The 27,110-nt window shown below is 42.8% G+C and overlaps 1 protein-coding gene across 1 annotated transcript in view; it reads left to right on the plus strand.

Moving 5' to 3' along the window:
* The window catches only part of LOC144686837 (contactin-associated protein-like 5), a 1,126,003-nt gene that overhangs the window by 713,738 nt on the left and 385,155 nt on the right, over positions 1-27,110 (plus strand). The window lies entirely within an intron of this gene.

The raw sequence follows: 27,110 nt of genomic DNA on the forward strand, positions 1-27,110 counted from the left end.
ACAAAAAGCAGTAGGTGCTAGCACAATGAATAATTGCTTAGGTAATTGAAAGGAGGAATTGTTTTCGCCCCTGTGGTGGAATTTATCACAGCTGTAAAAATGTGAGCAGAGTTTTCAGAGCAGGTTGTTGGATGTGAATTGGCCTGAAGCCTCCTCAATGAGATGGAAGCTCTTAATAAAATAATTTATTTATTCAGCCTTTTAGTTACAGAGCATCAGCCAGGCAGGGAAAAGCCTCAAGGGAGAGCCATGTAATTGTAATAATGTTGAGTTAACCAAGCATGGCAGCGGTATGCGCTCTACTGAGTGCCCTCTTCACTTGTTTAAACCTGACATTGATAGCTTTTTACTAGACGAGGGTAAAAAGGATATGGAGCCAAGGCAGATGGATGGAATTAGGATACTGTTCAGTCATTATTTTATTTAATGACAGGACAGGATCAAGAAAATGAGTGATCCACTCCAGTTTCTATGTTCTCATAACTCCAGTGATTCTGACTTCTGACCTCGATTCCGGTTCTCAAGGTCAGAACTGCACCACTTTTGCAACAAAGCTCAGAAATGCAAGTAGCATGGACAGGGGAAAGAGGCAAACTGAACTCCTTTATTTTTCTCACCATTTGTCCTTAAGGAGAGGTGTTTTGATTTTTAAAATAGGCTGTGGTGTGTTTCCTCAAACCCCCTGTTTGTGCAGTCAATTTTAAAGTGGTTCTCAGCAAACTCTCTTTTGTGTTAAATATTCATACTGTCAAACCCAGTGAATGGTCCTTGCAACCACATACTCTCACACAATCACACAAGGAGATAGGAAGAAAAGAGTTTTACAACTATGAAAAACTTAAAACAGAAAAAAACAAAGATACGGATATTAATTCACATGAATGTCAGAGTCCAGTGAGGGTTCCTTCATGTAGGAGCTAAAGTTCAGGCTGGTTCCATTAGCTGAAAACAGAAGTTGCCAAATTTCTTCGAGTTGGTGATGATACAGCAAGATGAGGTTGGTATACGGAGATTTGGTCTGCTCTGCAGGCGGTGGCAAGAATCGTCCAGGGAACCAGGCTTCAAAGAGGTTTAGACTTGAGGCAGCCTTGGTTGTCAGCCTAGAGTCCTGCTTTGGTGTTGACAGGCTAGATATTAACAGCAGACTGCCTTGGGAGTCCAGGAATATAATATTAAAACTTTCCAAAGTCCAAAGGAGCTTAGGTTATGTGGTGTTGCCCATTGATGAGTTAGTTTCAGGTTAACAATCAGTTTCTATGTCTCTGGCCAAAATCCATTATTCACCTTAGGAGATACGTGGTGTCTCCGCTGGTATAATGATCTTCGATGGTTCTCTATTTGTTATAAGTCCAGACTTGGGAGACATACCGCCTGCGCCTCCCTTGTTTCATTGATTGTAATGGGTCCAAAATGATAAGTATGAGATTCTACAAGGATGAGGGATGAGCTTGGTCCTGTAATTACTGTTGGAAGTTTCCAGAACTGTAGCCAACTTGCAAATCATGTGACTGTAACAGCCATGTTTTTGCTCCAGAAAAGTGCAGTTTTAAATAAGCAGAAAGTAAGGTTTGACTTACACAATTTATGACCTCTTTTATGTCTTATGGACATGACAGAAGGCAATGGGCTATTTGTTATTGAAAACTTAATAACCTTGTATGCAGTCAGTTGGACATTGGAAGGCTTAAAAGTAACTTAATAACTGTGTTGTTCCTCAAAATAAAGCAAGAAGGGGTTAAAATTGATTAAGATATCTGCGCGGTGTAGTTTTCAGTAAACATACATATTTCGCCATCCTGCTGAGCTATAATTATGCTTATCTAGCATTATTCCAACCAATTTAAATGCTCTATACATAGCTCTGTCCTCTAAAACCCCTCCAACTTGCACTGTTAAGACAGGCAGGCAGTTTTATAAAGGGATGCAAGTGAAAGTTTTTGAAGTAAGTCTTAACTAGACAAGCCTTGTAGAATTTGCTGGAAACCATGGCGAACAATTCAAGCAGTTCCAATGTGCTGACGTGACATATGTTATGATCTGATTACTAAGATTCCATTATCTCCATTTTTTTCGTTGATAATTCAGTTTCTTCGTATGAAATTTGCAATTTGTTGTGATATTTACATTGCTTGATTAATTAAAGGAATTAATTGGTGGATAATTTGATTTCTTTAGTAGAAACACACATTGCAGAATTGCTGTCGGACTGTCCATATTTGATTCCCTTGGCTAAGGGTTGCTAACCTTGCTCCTGAGCTGCCTGTTTTAGTGAAGATGTCCAGACATTATACAGCAGCACTATAAAAGAAACAGGGGGCAGGGCTTCAAAACTAGCATAATCTGCTGATTTGCCAGCTTTACAGAAGTCACAATGCTGCACAAAAGTGCAGAGTTGATCTTCCCCCTTTCGACGCATTATACAGCAAGTTGTTGTGACCTGGAATGCACTATCTGAAAGGGTGCTGGCAGCAGGTTCAAGAATAGCTTTCAGAATGGAATTGGATAAATATTTGGAGAGAAGTACATGGACAAAGCTAGAGGGGAAGAGCAGGGTGTGGCACTAACCGGATAGCTCTACCAAAGAGCCAGGATCAGAGTGGCAGGCTGAATGGCTTCCTTCCATGCTGTCTCATTTTACGAGTCTGTAAATACCCACTTGCATTATGTTTTTGAAAGTCCAAAAATGTGCTATCATTGTGTCCTGCATTAGTGAAAGTGGGAAAGGAAATCACTGGCCACTGTACAAAATCACAAACATCTTCTCTTTGAATATTGCTATAGTGTTGCTATGCATAGTATTGAGAATAATTATTTCCTCAATATTAACTCTTAACAAAGTTCCCTGCACATGCGCAGTTGCACAGCAACTGGAAAGTGCCAACGCAGGCCGCTCACAAGTTGTCCACAATAAGATACTGCTCGTGCCTGGCTATGATTATGCAATAAGGTTTAAAGGTACCATACGTTCAAATGAAGAGGCTGCACACAAATTTAGAAGGGACATTGGTTATTAGTATTCATTTACGTGCCATCTGTTTAAACAAGTTAACTTCATTTCTTTTTCCCTCCTGAGGCAATTTTGTGAGGTTGCATAATTCGCCCGTCATTCTTCAGCGCTCTTGTTTGTTTAATGATAGATGCTTCAATTAAAATAATAATCACTGTTGTGCTTTACTTCAAGAGCTCATATTCCAATTCAAAACTTGGCCGCTGATTGATGCTACAAAGCCTTTGTTTGTCACACAGTGAGAAAGGTACCATTCAATGGGAATAACAAATCTCGTGATCCCGTTGGTAACCCCACTTGAGAAACTGGGGAATCAAGAGCATGTGTAAATGCATAATTACCATGCAGCCTTTTTCATTTACTTATCTTTTGTCAAGCTTAATGCAGTATTCCTTGATCCTTGTTGAGCACATCTTTATTTTTGCCAACACAGGACCAAATTATGATTCAGCCGAGTTATAGTTCTCAATTTTGGTGCTGGGTTTGGCCAGCTATTTGTTTTCTGCAATTAACATAAACATGCTGACATTTAGCTTATGTTAGGCTGTTTCATTCCAGGGATTTAAGCTCGACCTGATTAGAAAGGGGAATGAAGAAAGTTATTTATTTGCCTTGCCATGGATACCCATATGTACAGTCAATAAAGCAGTAAAGAGTGACTTCAGTCAATGCAGTTTGAGATGGGAATGCCCAAATGAAAATAAGGGAGCAAAGTCAGAACCAATGAATGTTGCACAGGTTTGCTTTCTGAGCCAGTGGGGTAGCATTCGACTGGATTGCACCATGTTCCTCAGCACGATTGATCTGAAATCGGCATAAACTGTGCAAATGATTGCAAAATTTTAAATGCAAATTACATTCAACACAAATCGAGTTTTCACGATCTCTTTGACTACTTAAAGAAAAAAGTTGCCCTAGAAGACAGCCACACCTACGCAAGTTCATTTTAGGAATTTCCACTAATTGCACTGCTTCACGGGTCTTTAAGGAGCCCTAAAAATTAATCTGGTTCTTTTGGCCCAAGGACATCAGTAGGCACCTAGGATCATAGGAGCAGGAGTAGGCCATTCAGCCCACCATTCAGTACGATCATGGCTGATCATCCGCTTCAATGTCTGCTTCCCACACTATCCCCATATTCCTTTATGTCATTGGCATTTAGAAATCTGTCAACCTCTGCTTTAAACATACTGAATGATTGAGCTTCGACAGCCCCCGGGGTAGAGAATTCCAAAGATTCACAACCCTCTTGAGTGAAAAAAATTCTCCTCATCTCAATCCTAAGTGGATTCTCCCCTATTTTGAAATTGTGTCCCCTGGTTCTGGACTCCCCAACCAGGGAAAACATGTTACCTGCATCTACCCTGTCTATCCCTTTATGTATTTTGTAGGTTTCAATGAAATCACCTCTCATTCGTTGAAATTCTAGAGGATAAAGACCCAGTCTCCCCAATCTCTCTTCATAGGACAGTCCTGCCATTCTGGGGGGGAACAAGCCTGGTGAGCCTTCATAGCGCTCTCCCCATGGCAATAATGTCCTTCCTAAGTTAAGGGGACCAAAACTGCGCACAGTACTCCAGGTGTGGCCTAACCAAGGTTCTATACAATTAAAGCAAGACTTCACTACTCCTGTACTCAAATCCTTTTGCGATAAAGGCTAACATACCATTAGCCTTCCTAATTGCTTGCTGCACCTGCATGTTAGCCTTCAGTGAATTATTGACAAGGACAACCAGGTCCCTTTATACATCTACACTTCCTAATCTCTTACCATTTAAGAAATACTCTGCGTATCCATCTCTCCTACCAAAGTGGATAACCTTACATTTTTCCACATTATATTCCATCTGCCATGTTTTTGCCCACTCACTAAGTCTGTCCAAATCCTCTTGAAACCGATTTGCATTTGCTTCACAAAACACATTCCCACTTAGCTTTGTGTCATCCATGAACTTGGAAATATTATATTTGGTGCCTACCACCAAATCATTGATATATATTGTGAACATCTGGGGCCCATGTACTGATCCTTGCGGTACCCCACCAGTCACAGCCTGCCAACACGAGAATGATGTGTTTATTCCTGTCTGTTTTATGTCTGTTAGCCAATCCTCAATCCATGCCAGTATATTACCTCCTATCCCATGTGCTTTACTTTTGCTGACCAACCTCTTGTGGGGAACTTAATCAAAAGCCTTCTGAAAATCCAATTATACTGCATCCACCGACCCCGCTTTATCAATTCTGTTAGTAACATCCTCAAAAAACTCCAGCAGCTTCATCAAACATGATTTCCATTCATAAATCCATGTTGGCTAAGCCCAATCAGATCATTATTATCCAAGGGCAGGAATTTTCGCTTGAGCGTGAAATGACGTGCGTTGACATGGGCCAAGTGTGCCGACGTCAACGCGCAGTTGTGCGATTGTTCAGTCGGCGGGTGCGCACCAGAGCCAGCAACGCGCCCACCGACAAATAAAAGGCCTGTTAAGGCCATTAAGTAATGAATTAAATTAAAATTTTAGCTGCCTGTCCAACCTAACGTGTTGGCGGGCAGGCGAAAAGACCAAGCGGCCTGTGCATTTTTTTGGAAACCACATCCACGGGCAGGATGAGGTTTCCAAAAGCAAATAAAAACTTTACTTTTTCATTAATTACATGTCCCTGCTCGTGTGACAGAGTCACATGAGAGGACATGTTTCATTACATTTTTATTTATTTATTTTTTCAAATATCTCTTCATCAACTCTGTGCCTCAGGGAGGTTATGAAGCGCTCATTCGCACGCAAGCGCGAAGTTCGAGCTCGGCCCACTCGCCCTCCTCCCTCCCCCCACTCACCCTCCTCCCTCCCTCCACCCCAACTCCACACAGGCAGCTGCCATCACATTTCACGCTGGGCGGGCCTTAATTGGCCGGCCAGCCTGAAATCGCAGTGCGGTGCTGATCGCGGGCGGCCCAGCCGAGCACCCCTACCAAGGGCAAAATGCTGCCCCAAGTGTCCATTTAACACATCCTTTAGAATAGATTCTAGCATTTTCTCTACTACTGGTGTAAGGTTAACAGGTCTGTAGTTACCTGTTTTCTCGCTCCCTTTCTTAAATGGTGGGGTGACACTTGCTTCCTTCCAATCTACAGGAACCATTCCAGAATATATAGAATTTTGGAAGATGATCACCAATGCATCCACTATCTCCACAGCTACCTCTTTCAGCACTCTGGGATGTAGAATATCAGGTCCCAGGAACTTATCAACCTTCAGTCCCATTAATTTCTCCAATACAACCTTCTTACTCATACTAATCTCTTTCAATTCCTCTTTCTCTCTAGTTCCTTGATCTCTATTTCTAGGAGATTTTGTGTATCGCCCTCAGTGAAGAAGTAATCATTTAGCTTCTCTGCCGTTTCTCTAATCCCCTTTATAAATTCTCCTGACTCTGCCTGTAATGGACCCACATTTGTCTTAGCCAAACGTTACCTTTTTACATAGCTATAAAAGCTTTTACAGTCTGTTTCTATGTCTTTTGCTGGTTTACATTCATATCCTATTCTCCCTTTCTTAATCAATTCCTTGGTCCTCCTTTGCTGTATTCTAAAATACTCCCAATCCTCAAGTTTACTTCTATTTCTGGCAACTTTATAGGAATTTTCTTTTGATCTTATACAATCCTTAACTTCCTTTGTTAGCCACAGTTGACTGACTTTTCTTTTTGGGTTTTTGTGCCTTGAAGGAATGTATCGCTTTAGTCATTTGGTAGGGCAGAACTTGAGTATTGCTGAAAAAAGACATTTTTGTCGAAGTTTTTCACCTTGCACTCATCAGGACAATTTGCATGAAAATAACAATTCTCAAAAGTGTCCAACATTAGATGTGATTCCGTGATTGGACAACATTTGCTAAATAATCCCCAGTGTGCTACAGATTATGCTGACAACCAATTTAAGATTGCCAATTGGGCTCACCGTGGGGCACAATGTGTGTTTCCCCTGAAATTAGTATTTTTTTGTGAATTGTCCTGATGATTCGACAAAAAATGTTTCTTTTTTTTAGCAATACTCAAGAATGTGTAGCTGCTGTAAACTATGTAATAATTATTTAAAGACCATCCATTCCCTACGTACCATCATACCTTTTAATGTACTTTCCCAATCTACCTCAGCCAATTTTTCTGTCCTACTTTCATAGCCTCCTTTGTTCAAATTTAACACTCTGGTTTCAGATTGAACTACTTCACATTCAACCTGTTAAAAACTTTTTTTTAAGGTACTGTTTTTTAAATTTGCTAAGCAACTAACTACTCTACCCCAATATAACTAGCCATTGTCTCTGTACAATTTTTAAAAATGAACAGGTTACTCACAAGTTGACACTTTTATTAAAAACACTTCATTTGTGATGAACTCATTTTCAGTTGTGTTAATGAAGTTGCATCAAGGTACCATTTTTAAATATGCCTGGTATATACATTTTATAGAGCAGCATTTCATCTAAAAAGTAATTACACTTTAAAATAAAGCCCAAATGTGGTGGTTCATGACAAATTTTGAGTTTGGCAATCTGCAAATAGGTTTGAATAGAAAGTTGAGAAAAAAAGACTTCTTAAAATGGTGCAACTTAGATGCAATTTGTGCCCAAAGTGGAAACTTTGATGGTTTCTACCCCAGGATTTTAATGTAAGTGGGTGAGGAAAATGCAGGATCTTTAGCCATGACCTTGCAAAGCTCCTTGGATTTAGGAATTACCCTCTTAGTTTGGAAAATTGCAAATGTAGCTCCGTTATTTAAGAAGGATGAGAGAGTTCCCAGGATATTAGACCCATTTACTAGCATTTGTTGTGAGAAAATTATTCAAATCTATGATTAAGGACAGCATGGTAGAGCACTTAGAGAAATTTAAACTGGTTAAAGTGAATCAACATGGATTTATAAGGTGTTGCTCATGTCTAAGAAACTGAATTGAACATTTTTTGTAACTAAAGTAGGAGACATCGGAATCATCACTTTGGCCAGAATTTTCTCGTTGGCGATTTGGGGGCGGGGCCCGCTCGCCGATGGGAAATCGACGTGGGATGACGTCGGGAGGATGGGAGGAACCCCTGACGTCATCCCGGTCCCTTTAAATTTTCAAGAAGGCGGGCAGACAGCGAAATCAGCTGTCCGCCCGCCAACCTGTCAATGGCCAATTAAGGCCATTGACAGAGTACTTAAAGTAATTAAAGGCCCTGCCCGTCCAACCTTAAGGCTGGCGGGCAGGCCAGGAGCCCCAGCGGGCTTCTGATAATACATGAAACCTCATCCACTGGCGGGATCAGGTTTCATGTTCCTTTTTAAAAACTTTAATAAATGTAATATATTTATTAACATGTCCCATCTCGTGTGACATTGTTACATGAGGGGGACATGTTAATAATATTTTTATTTTTCTATTTTTTAAGTTTTTTAGACTGTCACTAATCTCCCTGAGACAGCACTTAGTCTCAGGGAGCAGTGCGCATGCGTGAAAGAGCGCACTTTGACAGCATTGCGCTTCCAGTCGGGCAGGCCGCTGGGCGGGCCTTAATTGGCTCGCCCACTCAAAATGGCAGCGGCTCCCGTCGGCTGTCCGCCCACCGCCGAGCCGGTGGGGACCGCACGCCATCCGAGGGCAAAATTCTGCCCTATGTATTTAATATGAGCTTCCAGAAGACTTTTGATAAGATTCCTGCAACAGACAGAAAGCTAAAATTGAAATTTATGAAATAGAAGGAAAATTATTGGCCCAGTTAAGAGATTGTTTAAATGGTGAGAAAAAGAATGGGGAAAATGCACTTGAATTGGAGGGATGTGACAAGTAGTGTCACACAGAGATCTGAGTTGGGGCCTTGGTAATTTACCATATTCATTAATAACTTTGATAACACAATAGAGGGCATATATTCAAGCTTACCAACGTTCCTAAAATTGGTGAGACAGTGAGTAATGTAGATGGGGGCATACAAAGAGCTAGATTAAGTGAGTGGGCACAACTGTGTCAGATGGATTTTAAAGGATTAAGTGCGAATCAACTATTTTGACCAAAATAGGATAGGTTTGAGTATTATTTAAATTGTGAAAAGCCATGAACAGTGGGGGTCCATGTACAAAGGTTATCAGGTACAAAATTAATCAAGGAGGCTGCTGGAATGTTGGACATTATAACTAGAGGACTAGAATATAAAGGGGATGATGTTTTGCCACAGCAATAGAAAGCCCTGATTAGACCATTATCTGGACACTGTGTACAGTTCTGGGCATTGCACCTTAGAAAGACCTTGGAAGGAGTGCAGCACAAATTCACCAGAATGTTACCAGGGCTCCAAAGGTTAAATCGCGAGGAGAAATTACATAAACTAGCCTTGGATTCCCTGGAACACTGAAAGTTAAGAAGTGACTTGATAAGGGTTTTTTAGGATTTTGAAAGGAATTGTTAGGGTAGATAGAGAGAAACCTTTGGCATTTGTGGGGAAAATTATGACCAGGGGCAACATTTCGCCCCCCCCTCCGTCGAGGGGGAAGTGCGGGAGTGGGCGTGGGCGGGCAGGCTTCCGATCGAACAGCCATTTTATGTGGGCGAGCAAATTAAGGCCCGCCCAGCGTGACGTCCGCCAGGAAGCACTATGCGTTCCCTGTGCAGGTGGGGGATGCCCTCAGCCGGGAGTGCGCTCTTTCGCGCACTTGGCCTCAGAGAGATCGGCTCACATTTTAAACTTTAAATAAAGCTGAGAAAAAAAAAATTCCCTGCCATGTCCCCTCATGTGACACTGTCATGTGAGTCGGGAAATGTCCATAACTTGTATCTTAAAATGCTGTAAGATTTTTAATTCCTCATGAAACCTCAGCCCGTGGATGAGGTTTCAGGCTTTTTCAGAAGCCCGCCAAGGCTCCAGGCCTGCCCGCCAACCTTATGGTTGGACAGGCAGGTCCAGTAATGACTTCAACTACATTGTTAATGGCCTTAATAGGCCGTTGACAGTTCGGTGGCTGCACAGCCAATTCGGGTGCGGGCCCGTCGAGCTGAAAGTCTGAATGAAGCACTGTGATGTCAGGACGCACGTCCGATGTCACCCCGCGTCATTTTACGCGTCGGCGAGCGGGTCCCGCCCCCACTCGCCGACCGAAAGATACAACCCCAGGAAACAGTATAAGCTGAAAATCCCAGCCAGGGTATTTTGGAAGGACGGTAGGAAACCCGGCTTTATACAAAGCTTGGTCAAAGTGTGCGCTGCCTCCCACACAAAGAAGGAAAAGCCCAATCAATTAACAATTTTAAACCTGAGGTTCAGAGGCTTTTACCAAGGGCCATGGGCAGGACGCTGCCCTTGGAGGAGGGTGCTCGGTGGGGGCGGTCGGGAAGCCGATGTACCGCATCACGATTTTTCGGGGGTGGGCCAATTGAGGCCCGCCCAGCGTGGAACGCGAGCGGCCCTCTGTGGATGGCGGGAGGAGGGCGAACTGGCCTAGTGCAAACTTTGCACATGCACATGAAAGAGCGCTTCAATCTCCCTGAGGATAATAACAATGATGGATAAAAATGTCATAAAACATGTCCCCTCATGTGACCCTGTCACATGAGCAGGGGCATGTTTTTAATTCAAGTGTAAAATTTTTACTTTATTTTTGATTGCATTCAGAAAACTCATCCCCCCCCCCACCATGGATGAGGTTTCATAAAAAGTGCAAAGGCCGCTTGGCGTTTTTGCCTGCCCGCCAACCGTAAGGCAGGGTAAATTTGAATTTAATTACCTTTTTAATGGCCTTAATAGGTCGTTTAACTGCTGGCGGGCATGCTGCCAAACAAAATATCGTGAACTACGCGACGATGTTGGGATGCTCACCCGACGTCATCGCGCGTCATTTTATGCTCAGCCGGGTCGGGCGCACGTCTGCCCGCCGAGCTTAATATTCTGCCGCAAGATCACATTGAATGCCAGAACAAGCTTCAGGGGATGAATGGTCTACTCTAGGTTCCTAGCCATCAGGATGTGCCATGACCATTAAGGCACTCAACCATTGAAATTGGCTGCAGGAAGGCAGCTGTACTATTTCCCAACTCTGCTGGCATCAGCTCAGCTGCTGCTGAAACCCTTATGCATGCCTTTGTTACCTCCAGACTCAGCTACTTAAGGCAAATACTATTCACACATCACTCCTGTGCTCGCTGGCCTACATTGGCTTCTGGTCTGACATCATTTGAATTGAAAATTGTCGTCCTTGTTTTGAAATCCCTTCATGGTCTCACCCCTCCTTTTCTCCAGCCCTACAACCCTCCAAGATTTCCATGCTATAAAATTGTGGCCTCTTGCACATCCATGACCTTATTGGTCCATCATTAGCCACGTGTCTTTAGCTGCCTAGGCCCTAAATTCTGGAATTACCTGCCTGACCCTCTCCACCTCTGTCCTCCTTTAAGATGCTCCTTAAAACCTACCCGGTTTGACCAAAACTTTTGATTATATATCCTAATATTCCTTAATGTGGTTTGGTGTCAAATGTTGTTTGATAACTCTCCTGTGAAGCACCTTGGGATGTTTTACGATGCTGCTTTTATAACATAGAAATCAAAGCAGCTGATTTGCACACAATAGGGTTCCACAAACAGGAATGTCATAATGACTGCACAATCTCTTTGTTATTTAGTGATGTTGGTTGAGGTATAAATATTGGCCAACACCATAAAGAACTCCCCTGTGTTTCTGCAAAAGAACACCATGGGACCTCTCACATTGGCATGAGAGGGAGATCGGGCCTCTGTTTTAACATCTTATCCAACAGGGGGCACCCTCAATACTGAACTGGATTGTCAGCCTGAGCTTTGTGCTCAAGTGGGACTTGAACCCACAACTCACTTCAGAGGCAGACATGCTGCCCATTGAGTCATAGTTGACACTTTATTTGGGTTACCAGAATTAATATACTGACTTCTTCCTTTCTGGAATCTCCCTGTTATGATGTGGCAGATGATATGTGCTAGGCGGTCCAAATCAACAAGGGAAACTTGGTGGCGCTATCACAACAGTTTTGCAATTTGTATTTATTGTGAGAAGATGTGTACGCTGAATTCAGAAATAATGAGTCCACTAAGACATTTAGAGATATTTAAAATAAAATTAAAATATGTATTACCAAAATAAAAGGTCTCAAGCACATACACAAGACTACGATTACTTAATACTATAATAACTCCTAAAATTCCTAGTTAACCTGACTCCCAATTGCACACCCCCTTTAAGGCAACAGGCCAAAATAGATTTTAGATTTTTTTTAAAAGCCAGCAAGTTAACACAGTGCCAACTTGACAATAGAATTCCAAATGGTTTTCTCCAAATTCAGTTACTGGACACAGCAGACTTATGTACAAATGGCTGGAGGCTTCTTCAAGGCTGTTTCACACATTCCTGTTAGATCTTACATGGCCCCCAACATAGCCTTCCATTCTCCTTTATATATATTTCTCTCTCTTTAATATGTAAATTCCATTGTTCCATATATCTTTGGAACTATACCTTTCCCATAATATAAAAACTTTCATGTTGCCAATATTGTCAGTAACCTTTGGGAAAAATAAATACACTAACATCCCTTTGAAATCCAAACAGTCCCTTCACATATCTAAAAATTCAAATTTCCTTCACACCTTACATGCTAAGGCCCTATCCATGTTTATTGATAGGCATTTTAAGTACGTTTCTACACCTAGCTTCTTTTGATAATTGCAAGCTTGCAGTCTACCTGACTCCAAAAGTAATGATATCACTCAGATAGAATCTTACACTCACACCCATAAACCTACTTTACAACAAACCAGAAAAATATTATGAAAATGATTATATTTTCGTCTCTTCTGTGCGCTTCTACACTCCAAAGCATTCACAATTGCACCTCTTTCATTGCTATGGACCCAGTTCTAAATCTAAGTGAATGGGTTTTGAATGAGTTAAAATCTCAGCACATATCAATGCAAGTATTTGATGGTTAAGGTTCCCAATTTGTTCTTAACCTTGAATCACCTGGCAGCTCCTGTCTCTGAATTGGAAGATTATGAGTTCAAGCCTTTCTCCAGGGCATGATCATGTCATGTAAACTGATGCTTCCGTACTGTATTAACTCAGAGATAAAAACAAATTTGGAAGTGCTGTCTTCCATCAAAGAAGTTAAACCAAGCCCTTCTATGCTTGTTCAATGAACAGAAAAGATCCATGGAACTATTTGAAGAGCAAGGGCTCTTCTAGTCTCCTGCTAAGCTTAGTCATTCATCTTCTGTCCTCTTGTAACACCAATTATAGCAATCCTTCATGGTCTGGATAAACCAATTGATTGAGTCAAATGGACTCAAATGCTGGTGCATTAAGATGAAATCCAGCTGCTCAAAATTGTATTTAATTTGTCACGGTTTAAAAAGGATGAACAACGGTTGGCAATTTAGTTGCCATTCTTCACAGACTATGGGGGTGTATCTGAAGTAATTTCTTGTGTAAAGTGCGCTGAGACACTTTAACATGACAAGGTGCTATGTAAAACAAATCCTATACATTTTTCTGCCATGCTCTTTCGTTCTTTTCCATGATTCATGCAGTGTCATCCCTTTGTATTTCCCTCCATAGCAAATGTTTCAAACCTAAGCACATTTGCCACAGCAAAACCTCACCAAAGGATTTTTTTTGTAATCATTAGTCTTCCATTCATGTCGGTTATAAACCACTAGTAACTAGCACAATGCATCTGCAACTGCAAATGTGTGTAAGGTCTAAATGTCAGCATTCCATTTTCAATTAAAACAGTTATTTTCTTTTTACTTCTGTGACCTGTGGTTTCCTCTCTCAAACATCCATGCCCACTGATTGCTCAGTTCGCTTGAGTGGGTAGCAAGGAGTGTATTCTTGACTCTCAGTCATCTCAGCATATCCTACGACTGCCAGCACGCAGGTCCCTAGCTTCTCTTTGTTTAACGTTGTAGTAACTCGTGCTTATTAGCACGCGGCACATCTCTATTTCGCAGGCAGCAGCTCTTCAGAGAATGTGACCAATTGCTCCGCGCTGAGCATTTGGTGCACAATTTCTAAACGGTGGTAAGGCGATGGAGGAAAAATAGATTGCTGTTATTTTAAGATGGGGTCATATTTCTAGGAGACAGGTTGTACTTTACATCATAGTATCAGTGCAAGACCGCTTTTCTGTTTTCTAAAGAAAGAATTTGAAAGAAAAAAGAAAGACTTGCGTTTATACAGTGCTTTTCTTGGCCATCGGATACCCGGAAGGACTTTACACCAATTATACACCTGTGAAGTGCAATCGCTGTTCTAATGTAGGAAACACAGCAGCCAATATGTGCATAGCAAGCTCCCACAAACAACAATGGCCAGGTAACCTGTTTTTGTGATGTTGGCTAGGGGATAATATAGGCCATGATGCACAGGATGACTCCCCAGCTCTGCATCAAAGTGGTGCCATGATATCTAGTACCAAGCGTCCATGTAATGCCTCAACTGAAAGTCAATGCAGCGTTTTGTCAGCACTGCACTGTGAGTGCTAGCCCTATTTTTGGTATAGTACCTTCCATGACCTCAGGATATCCCAAAGCACTTTGTCACCAATTAAAGTGTAGTTACATCCATAAAATTGAAAACAAAGCTGCCGATTTGCGCATAGTAAGGTTCCATAAATAGGAACGTGATGATAACTGGAAAATCTTTTTTTTTATTTAGTGACGTTGGTTGAGGTATAAGAATTGGCCAACACCAAGAAGAACTCCCCTGTGCTGCTGCAAAAGAACACCATGGGACCTCTCACATTGACATGAGAGGGAGATCGGGCCTCTGTTTTAACACCTCATCCAAAAGAGGGCACCCTCAATACTGAACTGGATTGTCAGCCTCAGCTGTGTGCTCAAGTGGGACTTGAACCCCCAACTCACTTCAGAGGCAGACATGCTGCCCATTGAGCCATAGTTGACACTTTATTCGGGCTACCAGAATTAATATACTGACTTCTTCCTTTCTGGAACCTTCCACTCTCCTGTACGCTTCCGCAGTCCAAGCCATTCACCTCTTTCATTCTTTTGTGAGACAGTGTAATTTTCCTGGAGATTTTGATATTCCTACCTCCTGGTTTTCAGCTGTTGTCAGTGACTTTTGGTTATTTCAGGACAGCTGAAATTGTTGAATGAAACAATCCAAATATCGTAGTTAACGGTTCCCTAATTTAGAGAAAATTTGTTTGTCAGGTCTGTTTTCATTCCGGAAGGTGACGACCTGCTCATTGTTTCTGCTCTATATTTGTCAGGGGTGTATCCTTTGTATTTAGCTTTTCACACTTCTGAATCGTTGTTTGATCCCATGTTGGCTAAAATGAGTCATGTTCAACAGAGATCAAGAAGTGATATATTATTCATGCCAGTATGTAGTCACATTTAAACAGTTAAGACAACAGTTTTGTTTCTGGCCAAGCCATCCTTATGTGGTGCAGGCTGTGATTCAGCCAGGGAAAACACAACAAAAAAAATCCCAATGAATCAAATGGCTACACAACACTTTCTTTATCTCTTCTCCACCGTATGACTTATTTCCAAGGATCTGCTTTCAACCAGGTCAGTCTAGTGAATGCAGTGCACTAGGAATGCTATCTTTGTTTCTGCATGATACTCAATAAAATAAATGCTTCATTTAGAGTTCTAGTTCAGCATGGAACTGGGAGAACCATTTCCTGAGGCAAAGGGGCCAATCAATATTGAAAGAGGAAGAAAGGCTAATGTTTTGGGCATAGTCCTTCATCAGAACTGTAGTTTACTGAACATCTATTCAACTAGAGATCCAACAAAAATATTGACCTTAGCATTCCTCTTTCATATGCTGATTGTTTGACAATAACAACCACCATTTGCATTTCTATAACACCTTTAATGTCGTGAAATAGCCAAAGGTGCTTCGCAGGGGTGCAATCAGACAAATAAATTGAAAACAAATCAAGGGAAGGGACATTATCCCAGGAAACCAAAAGTCTGCTCAAAGACGGAGCACCTTGGAGGAGGAGCAAAGGCAGAGAGGTTTAGGAGGCCTGTTGTGTATTTCCAGCGCTATCTCTTTAAATTTGGGACTTCCAGCAATCACAATGTTTTTCCTTCTTATCTCAATGCCCTGGTAACGTCATCAAAAATTTAGTGTTGGTACCTCCTGACCAGCAAGGCTTCATTTTTAAAAAGGTTAAGTAGCAGCCATCAGCCATCTCTCCCAAATTAATCGGAACAGAAAGCTAAAGACCGCATTTGACTTGGTACAAGAACCGAAGCAAAGCACCTGTTGCAGACAACACTAGCCAACTCCTGGCATTATTCAAAGCAAAAAGCTAAGAATGTAGAGCAGTGTGGCTATGACTGAGTAATCTCCTTTTCTCAATGCAGCCAGAACCTATGTCCTTTGGTAATATTTTTGTCTTTGCCTGCAAAAATTGTAATCTGAATGGATGTCCAAGTATTCATCTTTCTTTTGCTCCCTCTGTCTTAGTCTTCATTGGCTCTTACCACTGCAGTGCAGTAGATGTTTCTTCCAACACAGCTGCTTCCCTTATATGATTAGAAATGGCAGCTGGCACCAGGGGGGTGGCACAAATACTACATTCCATCCCGAGGCCAGTCAGTTTGGATTTTATTGCACGTGGTTTATTGTTTCTTAGGCACTAATCTAATGATGGTGTATTTCATTGTTACATAAATGAGGATTTGTTTTCTCATTGTTCACAACTCAATAATTATTGTGCAATATCAGCATATATACACTTAACATGTCTGCATGAGGTTGCTTTGTCTGTTCCTTTAAGGGAAGTATTAAGCCACATAAAATCAATGGGTAACATTTATTTAGATGCAGTAATGCATGTAATTTGCTACTTGTGAAGTAATTTTTTGCTGTGTTCAAATAAGGATCCCTATACTTGCCAAGCTAACAAAGTTGAGAAAGCTAGCCAATAAAGTTGAATTAAACAGGCACAGCCTTCCCCCTTCCATCAAGAAACTGCCAACTAAAGATGTCCTCAAACGTTATCACTGATCGGAATACAGTGGCCCAAATGCTCCCGTCTCCGGAACATCGGAGACCCTACATACGACGGCAGATGCATATCGGGACCCTGTGGAAGTCCTGACCTGCAGACCTATGCGGGAACTTCCTGAGAAGTTTAAACTTCTGATTTCAACTTCCCATGCAATTCCCTGCATGGGACCCTAAACAAATGTCTCCAAATCTGAGCTAGAGGGGGAAGACTTAGGCTAGATACTTAGCGTGATAATTACCCAGGAAATGTTAGACAGTTTAAAACCTTGCCTAACACAACCATCCCTGCTTCAAATCCGCCCTCACCCTCGACCACCCAACTAAACCCCACCCAACCTGACTACTCCCCCCATCTGACTATCCCCCTGACTGCCAACTCAACCACTTGTTTACCCCCTGATCACCTGACTACCCCTTCACCCAACCACCCACACAACCCACCTACCTCCCCACTCTGCCAACTACCCACTCACCCTCTACCCGCCTCACCCACCTACCCATTTACTCAGTCAACCATTCACTAACCCATGAAAAAAAAACTGGACTTTAAATACTTACCAGAATTTGACAGCTACTGCTATAAAAAGGGGGCATTCCCCTGATTCTATTCTGTTTGCTGGAGTTACATGGGAGAAGCTGCGCTGTCCACTTCTGAGTCAGCTAGGATCAGAAGATCCCGGAAGAAATGAGCAGTAGCGTCGGTTGAGAAAATCTTTGTGGGTGGCGGCAATGCACACAGCATTGCCACTGCCTGGAAAATTTGGGCCAAGGAGTTAGACTGAAAGTGCAACAAGACACAAGTTTGCCCTAGTAAAGTTGCACATCCCTCCCAATGTTTGCTCACATTAAATGATGTGTGCGGGTGAGGGAGCTTAAAGCTTTTCATATTCATTCGTAGCAACTGGGCTCCACTGACCTTTATTGCCCACCCCTAATTGCCCTTGAGTAAAAGAGTCACTTTTTCTAATTCAACTGACTGGCTTCGACTAAGCAATATTTGAGGGTGGGTAAGAGTCAGCCATATTGCGCTGGTTTAGAAGTCACACATAGCCAAACCAGGTAAAGAAGGCAGTTTTCCTTCTTGAAAGGACCGTAGAAACACAATCCTGTCGTCACTGTGACCACTGAGAGTAATATTTTATTCCGATTAAATTTAAATTCCCCAACTACCATGGTGGGATTTGTGTTGCTAAATTATTAGCCCAAGCCACTAGTCCAGTAACATAATCACTATGCTACCAACCCCTAAGAAAGTACTATAAGGCAAAGTTGTAAATCTGCTGTTGTAAATCTGGAAGTTACTGAAGGAGTTGTGCGTGCTAAAGATTGGACATTTAACTTCTAGCAAGAAAATAAGCAGCACTCCTTCTGACAGAAATTTTGATTTTGATTTTTGACGCTTTATTTGGAGCAGTTTCTGATGTTTTGATATTGACTAATAATTTTGTCTTTCTAGCCAAAATTAATTTAAATTTCAAAATAAAGGCAATTTGGGGTCTCTGGTCAGACCACATTTAGAATATTTTTAGCAATTTTGGGCCCCGTATCTCAGGAAGGATGTTCTGGCCCTGGAGAGGGTCCAGAGGAGGTTCATGAGATGGGCCGATTGGCCTAATTTCTGCTCCTATGTCTTATGGTCTTATGGCCTTGGGGGATTTCAGTGCCACCGTACAAGGCCCAGTTACCTCTTTGGAAACCTATTCTTGAATACATAGGGCGGAATTTTGCCATTGGTGGGGGCGAGCGGGGCTGGTCGAGAAGCCGACTATCACCAGCGATCGGCACCGCAGCACGATTCCACGCCGGTGGGCCTATTAAGGCGCGCCCAGCGTGAAGCGCGAGCGGCAGTGCTCAGCCCTGCATGTGTGGGGAGGGGGGAGGAGGGCAAGCGGGCCAAGCCCCAACTTCGCACGTGCGCGCGAGCGATCGAGCGCTTCGTAATCTCCCTGAGGCACAGCGCTGCCTCAGGGGAGATGAAGCGTTGTTAAAGGAAGAAAATAAAAATGTAATAAAACATGTCCCCTCATGTCACATGAGCAGGGACATGATATTAATTCAATTGTAAAACTTTTATTTTATTTTTATTCGCTTTTGGAAACGCCTTCCGCCCATGGACAAGGTTCCCAAAAAAATGCAAAGGCTGCTTGGCCTTTTCGCCTGCCCGTCAACCGTGAGGTTGGACGGGCAGCGAAAAATTTAATTTAATCGATTACGTATTGGCCTTAAAGGGCCTTTTAATTGTCGGCAGGCGCGCTGCCGACTCTGGCGCACGCCCACCGACCAACCTATCGTGTGACTATGTGTTGACGTCGCATCGCGTCATTTCAGGCTCGAGTGGGTCGGGCACGCGCCCGCCCGCTAAGCCAAAATTTTTTGCCCATAATGTCAACTTGTGAACTTTGAAGTCAAATTAAAATAAAAACCGAAAGAGATGTCGGGTGGGCTGCCATTTGCCACCACTCATTTTGAATGTTTTTCAGGCCGTTGTAGAGTTTTACTTGGAGCTGGTGTACTCAGTCACTGCCTTTGTCTCTTCCGACACGGCGTGGTTGGCCAATTCCCCGGGCAGCAGCGGTCTGGATCTCCCGGGAGCTGATGGTGCTGCGCTTGTTCTAATGGGCCAGGCAGGAAGCCTCGCCCGCGATGCGCTCGAAAATATCGTTCACGAACAAGTTCATGATGCATATGGTGTTGGAGGACATGCCGGTGTCGGGGTGAACCTGCTTCATCACTTTGTAGATGTAGATGGAGTAACTGTCTTTCCTCAACCTTCGTCGCTTCTTGCCACTCTTTGCTGACGGTTTCTTTAAGGCTTTCTTGGCTCCCTTCTTGGGAGCTGGCTTCTTCTCCTTTTGTACTTACACACAAAGTCAGAAGCTACTTAACTGGTCATTAGCTTAAAACAATGATTTGGTTCTTACCCTACTCAGTTATCTGTGCCTAATTTATTGGTTGGATACTATATGTCCAGGCCACCATTAGCTTCAGTGTCCGAAGGTAACTCAGCTTCTGATTTCTTGTCCTGATCTGTGACCCCTTTCTGGAGGATATGTTGGAGATTAAATAAATCTTGAGGTGGGAGAGGTAGCATTGACTTTGGGTGATATTGTAAAACAGGCGTTATTGAATCAGAAATCCTTTATCTATTCTTCCTATGACTTGAGTAGAATAAAAATTGCGAGAGAGGTGTCAACAGCTGACTGATCTGATATTGCCCATTTTACAACATCAGCCAATGTCAAAAAGCCCCTCGTTGTATAAGGAGTGATTGCAGGATCCATCGTGGCACAGCATACTCACCCAGTATTGACCTACATCACTGCACTGCTCTGTAAAAAGAGCCTCAATATATTTTGCAGGGTTTTTTTTGAGCTATGGAGCCTAATGGGCTGTTTAATGTAAGGCCCTGGGCTGATTAACTCTATTACATTGAGAAACAGGCTATTTAACCCATAAATTACAAAATCAAATAGGTACTTAAAGCAATTGCTGACTTCTTTAAAACTGATTAAATACTAAATTATTTTGTGTTTAAAATAAATCCGACATCTGTTAATTGACTGGAGTAGTGCGTATAACAAGTGATATTAAATCACTATTGGCTGTTTTTGGTTCCAGTACATTGCCGGCTGGCTTTTCATAGCACGGTCTTCAAACAAATGGATTGATGCCATGTTGAATAGTAGAGGCAGTAATTTATGCAAATTATTAACTAGGTTTATTAAAATTGTGCACAAAGGAAATTAAAGCTATATTAGTCTTAAATTTTGTGAAGCTCCAATGTCTCCTGCCCTTGCTCTTAAAGGAAGAAAGGCTTGCATTTTTACAGCGCTTTTCACAAGTGTTTTTTTTTAAGAATGGTGGAGTAGGCTCAAGGCTCAAGTGGCCTACTCCTACTCCTAACTCGTAAGTTCATATGTTTGTATGTTCCAATGAAGTACTGTTGAAGTGTAGTCACTGTTGTAGTGTAGGAACCGCAGCAGCCAAGTTGCGCACAGCAGGCCCTCACAAACAAACTATTTGATTCTTTGTGATGCTAATTGAGGGTTAAATATTGACCAGGACACTATTGGTATTGATTCTTACTATTTCTTTACCAGTCAGTAACGTCTTTGAGGTGCACATACTAGTTTTCCATCATCAAGTAAGATGTATTGAGGTTGATTTACAGCCAGTGTTGGATGTTTGGATTCAGTTTTCTGGAAGATGTGTATGTCTGCTATCCATGGTCAAATTTGTACTGAAATGTGATGCCGAGTTAGTTTTGGGATGAACTCTGCAGTGTCAACTCCTGTCTTGAGGATGACACGGTGGTGTAAAGGTGATTCTAATCGAAGTATGGAACCAAATTTAGATCACCTCTTGTCTCTCTTCATAATCAAGGACAAGGATACCTGGGGAGTGAGCAACCTGCAGCATTGTGATCAGTGCTCGCCACTTGTCAAGACTCCAAGATTCACATTAGTGTTAACCTTTCCCCTCTTGATGGCATGGTAGAAACATAAACCACATAATATGGTCTCAGTTGTGGCAACTGCTGCATGCTACAACTGGATTCTGCACTTCTGCAAGTAAGGGGGTGCAGGGACGGGAGGTTAGGTGGGGGAAAGTCAGCAAATAATTGCACTGCTAATTGCTACCACATGAAATAACGAAGGTGAATAACATAGATGGATTTCAGGGGAATGTAGACAAGGGCTTGAGGGATATGGGGAGCAGGAAGAAAAGTAGTCGTATCGAATGCGGAGTAGGCTTGACGGGTCATATGGTCCACTCCTGCTATATCCTTAAGAAAGGAGTAGAAGGTTATGCTGATCGGGTTAGGTAAATTAAGGAGGCTCGTGTAGACTCGTGTAACACTGGCACAGAGAAGTCATCCCCAATGGCCTGTGTCTGTGTTTTAAACACTGTGTAATTTTCTGACTGCTGTCCAGTTACAGCAGCTGGAAAGCGATGGTGCAGACATCCCTTAAATACAGGATTGGGCACAGCTGTGATGCCTTTCATGACCAAATAGCCTACAGTCACTTCGTATCTAGATCCGCACATGAGGATTGGCAACTTGTGTTTGACATTTGTTCAACATAGTCCTGCAAGAGTCAATGAAAAATATATAGTGCCTACCTTTGGGATAAATATACTGAAGCTGCAAAGACTGTCAAAATGGTGCAAGATGTGGCCAATATTGGGCTATATAGCAATAATATGGTTGCTGTAGATCTTGAGAAATTGCAATATCTCTGTTATTAGTTTATGGAAGTTATTTTGTCGCAGTGTTCAGCCCACATAAATGCTCACTGAGAAAGCATTGTCATGGCACTGTTTGTACCAGTTAATAACTGTGATCTGAAGGGACTGGGCCAGATTTTTACGCTCGCTTAACTGGATGTAAAATTGGACCTGAACAGTTTTAGCCCATTAAGTTAATCCGTGACAATAAAGCTTCAGTTGTCCTTAAGTAGTGACTGAATAGTCTGCAAATGAAAACATCAGTGAAAATAGGTATCCGTAAGTGGGAGGTTTAAACTCCATGATGTTTCTCTGCATAGGCAACATTGAAAGAAAGAAACCAGGCAACATATGCTTCAATATTTTTAATAGTTTTCCCTCATTAAATTCTTTTCATCCAGGAATATAGATTTGTTTCCTCATTAACATACAAATGCTCAGTGAGATTATTTTTCCCTGAGGCCTGGGAATGATATTTTCTTTTCCTTTAAGTCCGCCTTCATTATGCCAATGTGCTAGCTATATCTGAAGTAATGCATGGCTCAGCTATTCCCACGTCTGTGCCCGTGCTAGGACCATTGCAAGAGTGGCATGTTGGTTCTTAAATTCCCATTATCTTCCAAAGATGCCCCAGCATCTTCTGTCTGCAATCAGAATCACAAGGGTACAATATGTGCTCTACTGTTTCATGGCAACCTTGATGGTAACCTTGACACATAAGTAAAAACAAGCAGATTAAGATATGACCTGACTCGGCAATTTAGCCATCAAAGCTTCAATGAGGCCTTGTATCCAATTTTGCATAGAATTTACACTTCAGAAACAGCACATTCAGCCCAACCGAACCAGTGTGTATTCTCACCTGAACCTTCTCCTACTTCATCTCGCTCTGTCAGCCTTCAGCTCCCGTGTGCTTATCTAGCTTCCCTTTAAATGTTTTCCATTGTGCTAGACAGTTCCACATTCACATTACTCTCTGGGAAAATAAGTTTCTCCTGAATTCCCAATTGGATTTATTGGTGACTAACTTTTGCTTATGACCCCCTAGGGCGGAATCTTCCCAGCCTGGTGGAGGCGGGTTGTGGAGTGGGAAGGGGCCAGAAAGTGACATTGGGTCGGTCATCCCGCCCTCTCCTGGATTTTCCCCATGGCAGTTTCTGAGTCCAGTGGGGAACCCCGCCGCCCATGCATCTTTCTTTCCCAACAGTGCATGGCTTCCATACTGTGCCAGCATCTTGCCAAGGTCACCAAAGCCATGTGCATAGCAGGATGAACTTCTTCAGTGAAACTGACAAGCTGGAAAGGCTTTGGTCAGTTACACTGAAGAGCTGCAACCCTGGCCACTGAGAGGCTGCTGTTCAAAGCAATTCTTCTCCCAGAGTGCTTTGATAGGTGACTGCCACCTTCTTGATAGGCCCTTACCATGTCCAGCACTTCAGTCGCCTTCAGCTACACTTCCTTGCTTCACCACGACATGGGAGCAGCTTGTGTTTCCCCATCTTTCACCCCTGCTGAGGAACAAGAGTAGAAGTCACACCATCGCCACAAGCAGCCGCAGAACCAACACCCGCAGACATACCAGCTGCCCCTGCCTCATGCCTCTCCACTAGGCTGATGCGATGGACACTGAGATCCAGTAGGAAGGAAGGGAGACCCGTAGCACCAGGTCAGCAGGCAGAGGATCAGCTCTCTCAACATGCGAGTACCAGTGCCAGTACCTCAGGAGGATCAAACTCTCACAGTAGGTCACTGCTGACATCTGAAGGCCCCCTGGCACAAGACGTCCTTTCCAATAAAGCAGATGGGCAAGCACTGCCAATGGCCAGCAAGGTACCTGTCACGAAGGGTCACCCACCTCTTGCCAACTAGTACGCTCTCTTCCCCTGCAAGAAGCAAAGTAGAGAGGTGTGAGTATTCATAATAGCCTGTGTGGAGAGGAGGGAAGGACACCATTTGTAGAGGATCACTGTGAGGTAAATGGTTGCAAGAGGGCAACGGGTTGAGTGTGAGTGTGTATGTTGGCTGTTAGGTTGGGAGGGTGAAGTGCCTTCAGTGAGAGGAATGAGCTGTAATATGTGTTGACTTGAGAAACGCTTTGCAGGAGAATGCCAGGTCCAGAGTGTGGGGCTTGGCACCTGAAAGTGTGACGCTGCTCATCTCTCATGGCTTCCTGTGGCCCTTGATCCTCGGTGCACTGTCTCCAGGTTGGAGAAACTGCCGTCTGCTCCTTGGGAGATTTCAATTCACTGCAGTCCATCAGATCCCCCATCAAGACCTCCAGGTATGAGTGAGAGACCTAAGGGCAATGTTTGCAGGTCTCCTCTGCATTCCATTGGTTTCTGCAGCTTTAGAAGTCCAAGTGGTGGTGTGCCCTTGTAACCAGAGCTGTGGTCCCATTAGTTAGAAGTCCTTCCTTTGACAGAATGGATGTGTGATCCCACCTGCCCTCCCTGATTAGTCTGGGAGCAGGGAGGCAGGGTGATAGTTTACTCCAGCAAGGGCTAAAGTGGGAATATTCTGCTCCTAGTTTTGGCTTCCCCCACAAGTGGAAGCATCTTCTCTGTGTCTACCCTATCAAACCCTTTCATAATTGTATTTTATCAAGTCACACCTCAACCCTTTTTCTAAAGTAAGAAAGATAAGGAAGTAGCACAATCCTTGGAAAATTAGGGCTGGAATTTGCCATTGGAGGCCGGAATCAGGAGGCAGGAACTATCCCGCATCGCGATCCCGCCTCAAGTGCCAGGCCACCAGGAAATGGGATTTTCCCAGTGCAAGGCCCCACTTTGTGCCAGAGGCGGGTCTGCCATCTTAACCAGCAGATCCGAGCTGGGATAGCCCCGGAGCGAACCCGCTGAAGAGCCCACCTTGGCGTCATTTTTTTTTCCAAGAGTTCAATGATCCCTTATAAGTACTGGCAACAGGCCTGAGCCTCAGTCACCGGAACTTAAAAATGCAGATATAAGCCTCCTGGGCCCTGTGAGAGAAGGCCCATCAAAATAAATGCCTGCCAAAAATTTGGCCCTTCTATGGAGTCGATCCTCTGCAGCACCCCCCACGTTGCCCCCAGAACTTCCTTACTGTTAACTTGCTTGCAAAAATCCTCCCAACTTATCTTTCAAGAAGTCTCCTGGCTTTGTCTCCCACCTCCATGGCCATTCCCACCTGTTCTTACTGGGCAAGGTCGCAGTGGGTTTTAGAAGCCTGGCTGCCCCAATGAAAACCCTACAAGGTCTGACCTTGGCCCTTTCGATAGGAGCAGGCCTGCTTCCTGTCTCCAAGGCCCTGCCCACCCAAAATGGCTGCCGGCGGAAATGGAGGTGGGATTCTGCCTGCACTACTCGGTGGTAAATTTTTTGGCATCTTGCCTCCGTTTGGTCCTGTTTCCTGGACCACAAAGTTCAGCCCTCAGTGTCTAAATGGAATTAAAGAACAGAAGGCTCTGGGCTACAGATGCACAGATCATTAAACACAGTAATGCAGGTTAATAAGATCATAAAAATAAAACACATGCACAAAGCACTGTGGTTCATTTCTTGAGGGGTAGAATTGAAAAGCAGAGAAGTTACACTGCACTTAGAGTATTGTGAACAGTTCTGGCCTCAATATTACAAACAGGATATAAAGGCACTGGAACAGATGCAAAAAAAAAAGATTAACTAGAATGATACCAGAACTGAGAGGTTATATGTGTCAGGAAATATTGAGCAAATTAGCGCTCTTTTCTTAAGAAAGTGAATTCTGACAGATGACCTGGTTGAGGTCTTCAAGATTATGAAAACATTTGATACTTGCTATGGCACAGCAAATGGTAAATGCTAAGCTGCTCAAATCCCAAAGGGAAACTTGGAACAACAATACAAATGTTCTGCAATTTGTGTTTTTATTTCGAGATGCGTGCCTTGAATTCAGCAGTAAAAAGTCTACCGGGTCTTAGAGTGTTTTTACAAAACTAAATCAAACATTTATTAATAAAAGAAATAATTTTAAGCACATACACAGGTCTACAAATTAATACTATGGTAACTCTTAGCTCCCCTGGTTAATCTAACTTCCAGTTACCCCTCCATTAAGGCAATGGTAAAAACAAAATAGATTTAAACAGACCCAGGCAAAGCATACACCCTGGACAGTCAAATTCAAAGTGAGTTTTTCCTCAGCTTCAGTTCCTTGTAGACAGCAACTTGAGGCTTTTCACATTTGGGTTAGATCTTAAAGATGCTTTCCTTCCTTACATATAATCTCATCTCTTCTATACATGTTTCTCCCTTTTCATTGTAAACCCCATTGTCCCAATATGTATTTTCAACTAATTTTCTAATAATAAAAATCTTTCATAGTACCAATTTTATCAGTAAGCTTTGGGAAAAATAAACACATTGTTTGGTTTAGCTTCTGTTGTAGCACCTAGCCTAGGTGTAACACCTTATCACCTTTTTGAAATTCATTGCTCGGGTCAATCGAAAAATGCAAATTTTCCTTTTACACCTCATATTCTACAACTTCAACCATGATTACCTATTTAACATTTCAAACCTATCTTGTCTTCTGATACATCAAAGCCTTCAGACCAGCTGCCTTTAATTCAATTAAGTCCCTCCCCCACACACACACACACTATTCCTACTTTACAATAAGTTCCAATAACATTATGAAAATTATTATATTTTCCTGACATTCGGTAGACATAGAAAAGGTGTCTCTCCTCCACCACTGATGTACAGTGACATCAGTATCTACCATCTACAAGATGCACTATAGCAAGTCACCAAGGCTCCTTCGACAGCATCTTCCAAACCAACGACCACTTCCACCT

The sequence above is a fragment of the Cetorhinus maximus genome, chromosome 11, assembly GCF_964194155.1.
Source record: "Cetorhinus maximus chromosome 11, sCetMax3.hap1.1, whole genome shotgun sequence".
In the NCBI taxonomy this organism is placed as follows: Eukaryota; Metazoa; Chordata; class Chondrichthyes; order Lamniformes; family Cetorhinidae; genus Cetorhinus; species Cetorhinus maximus.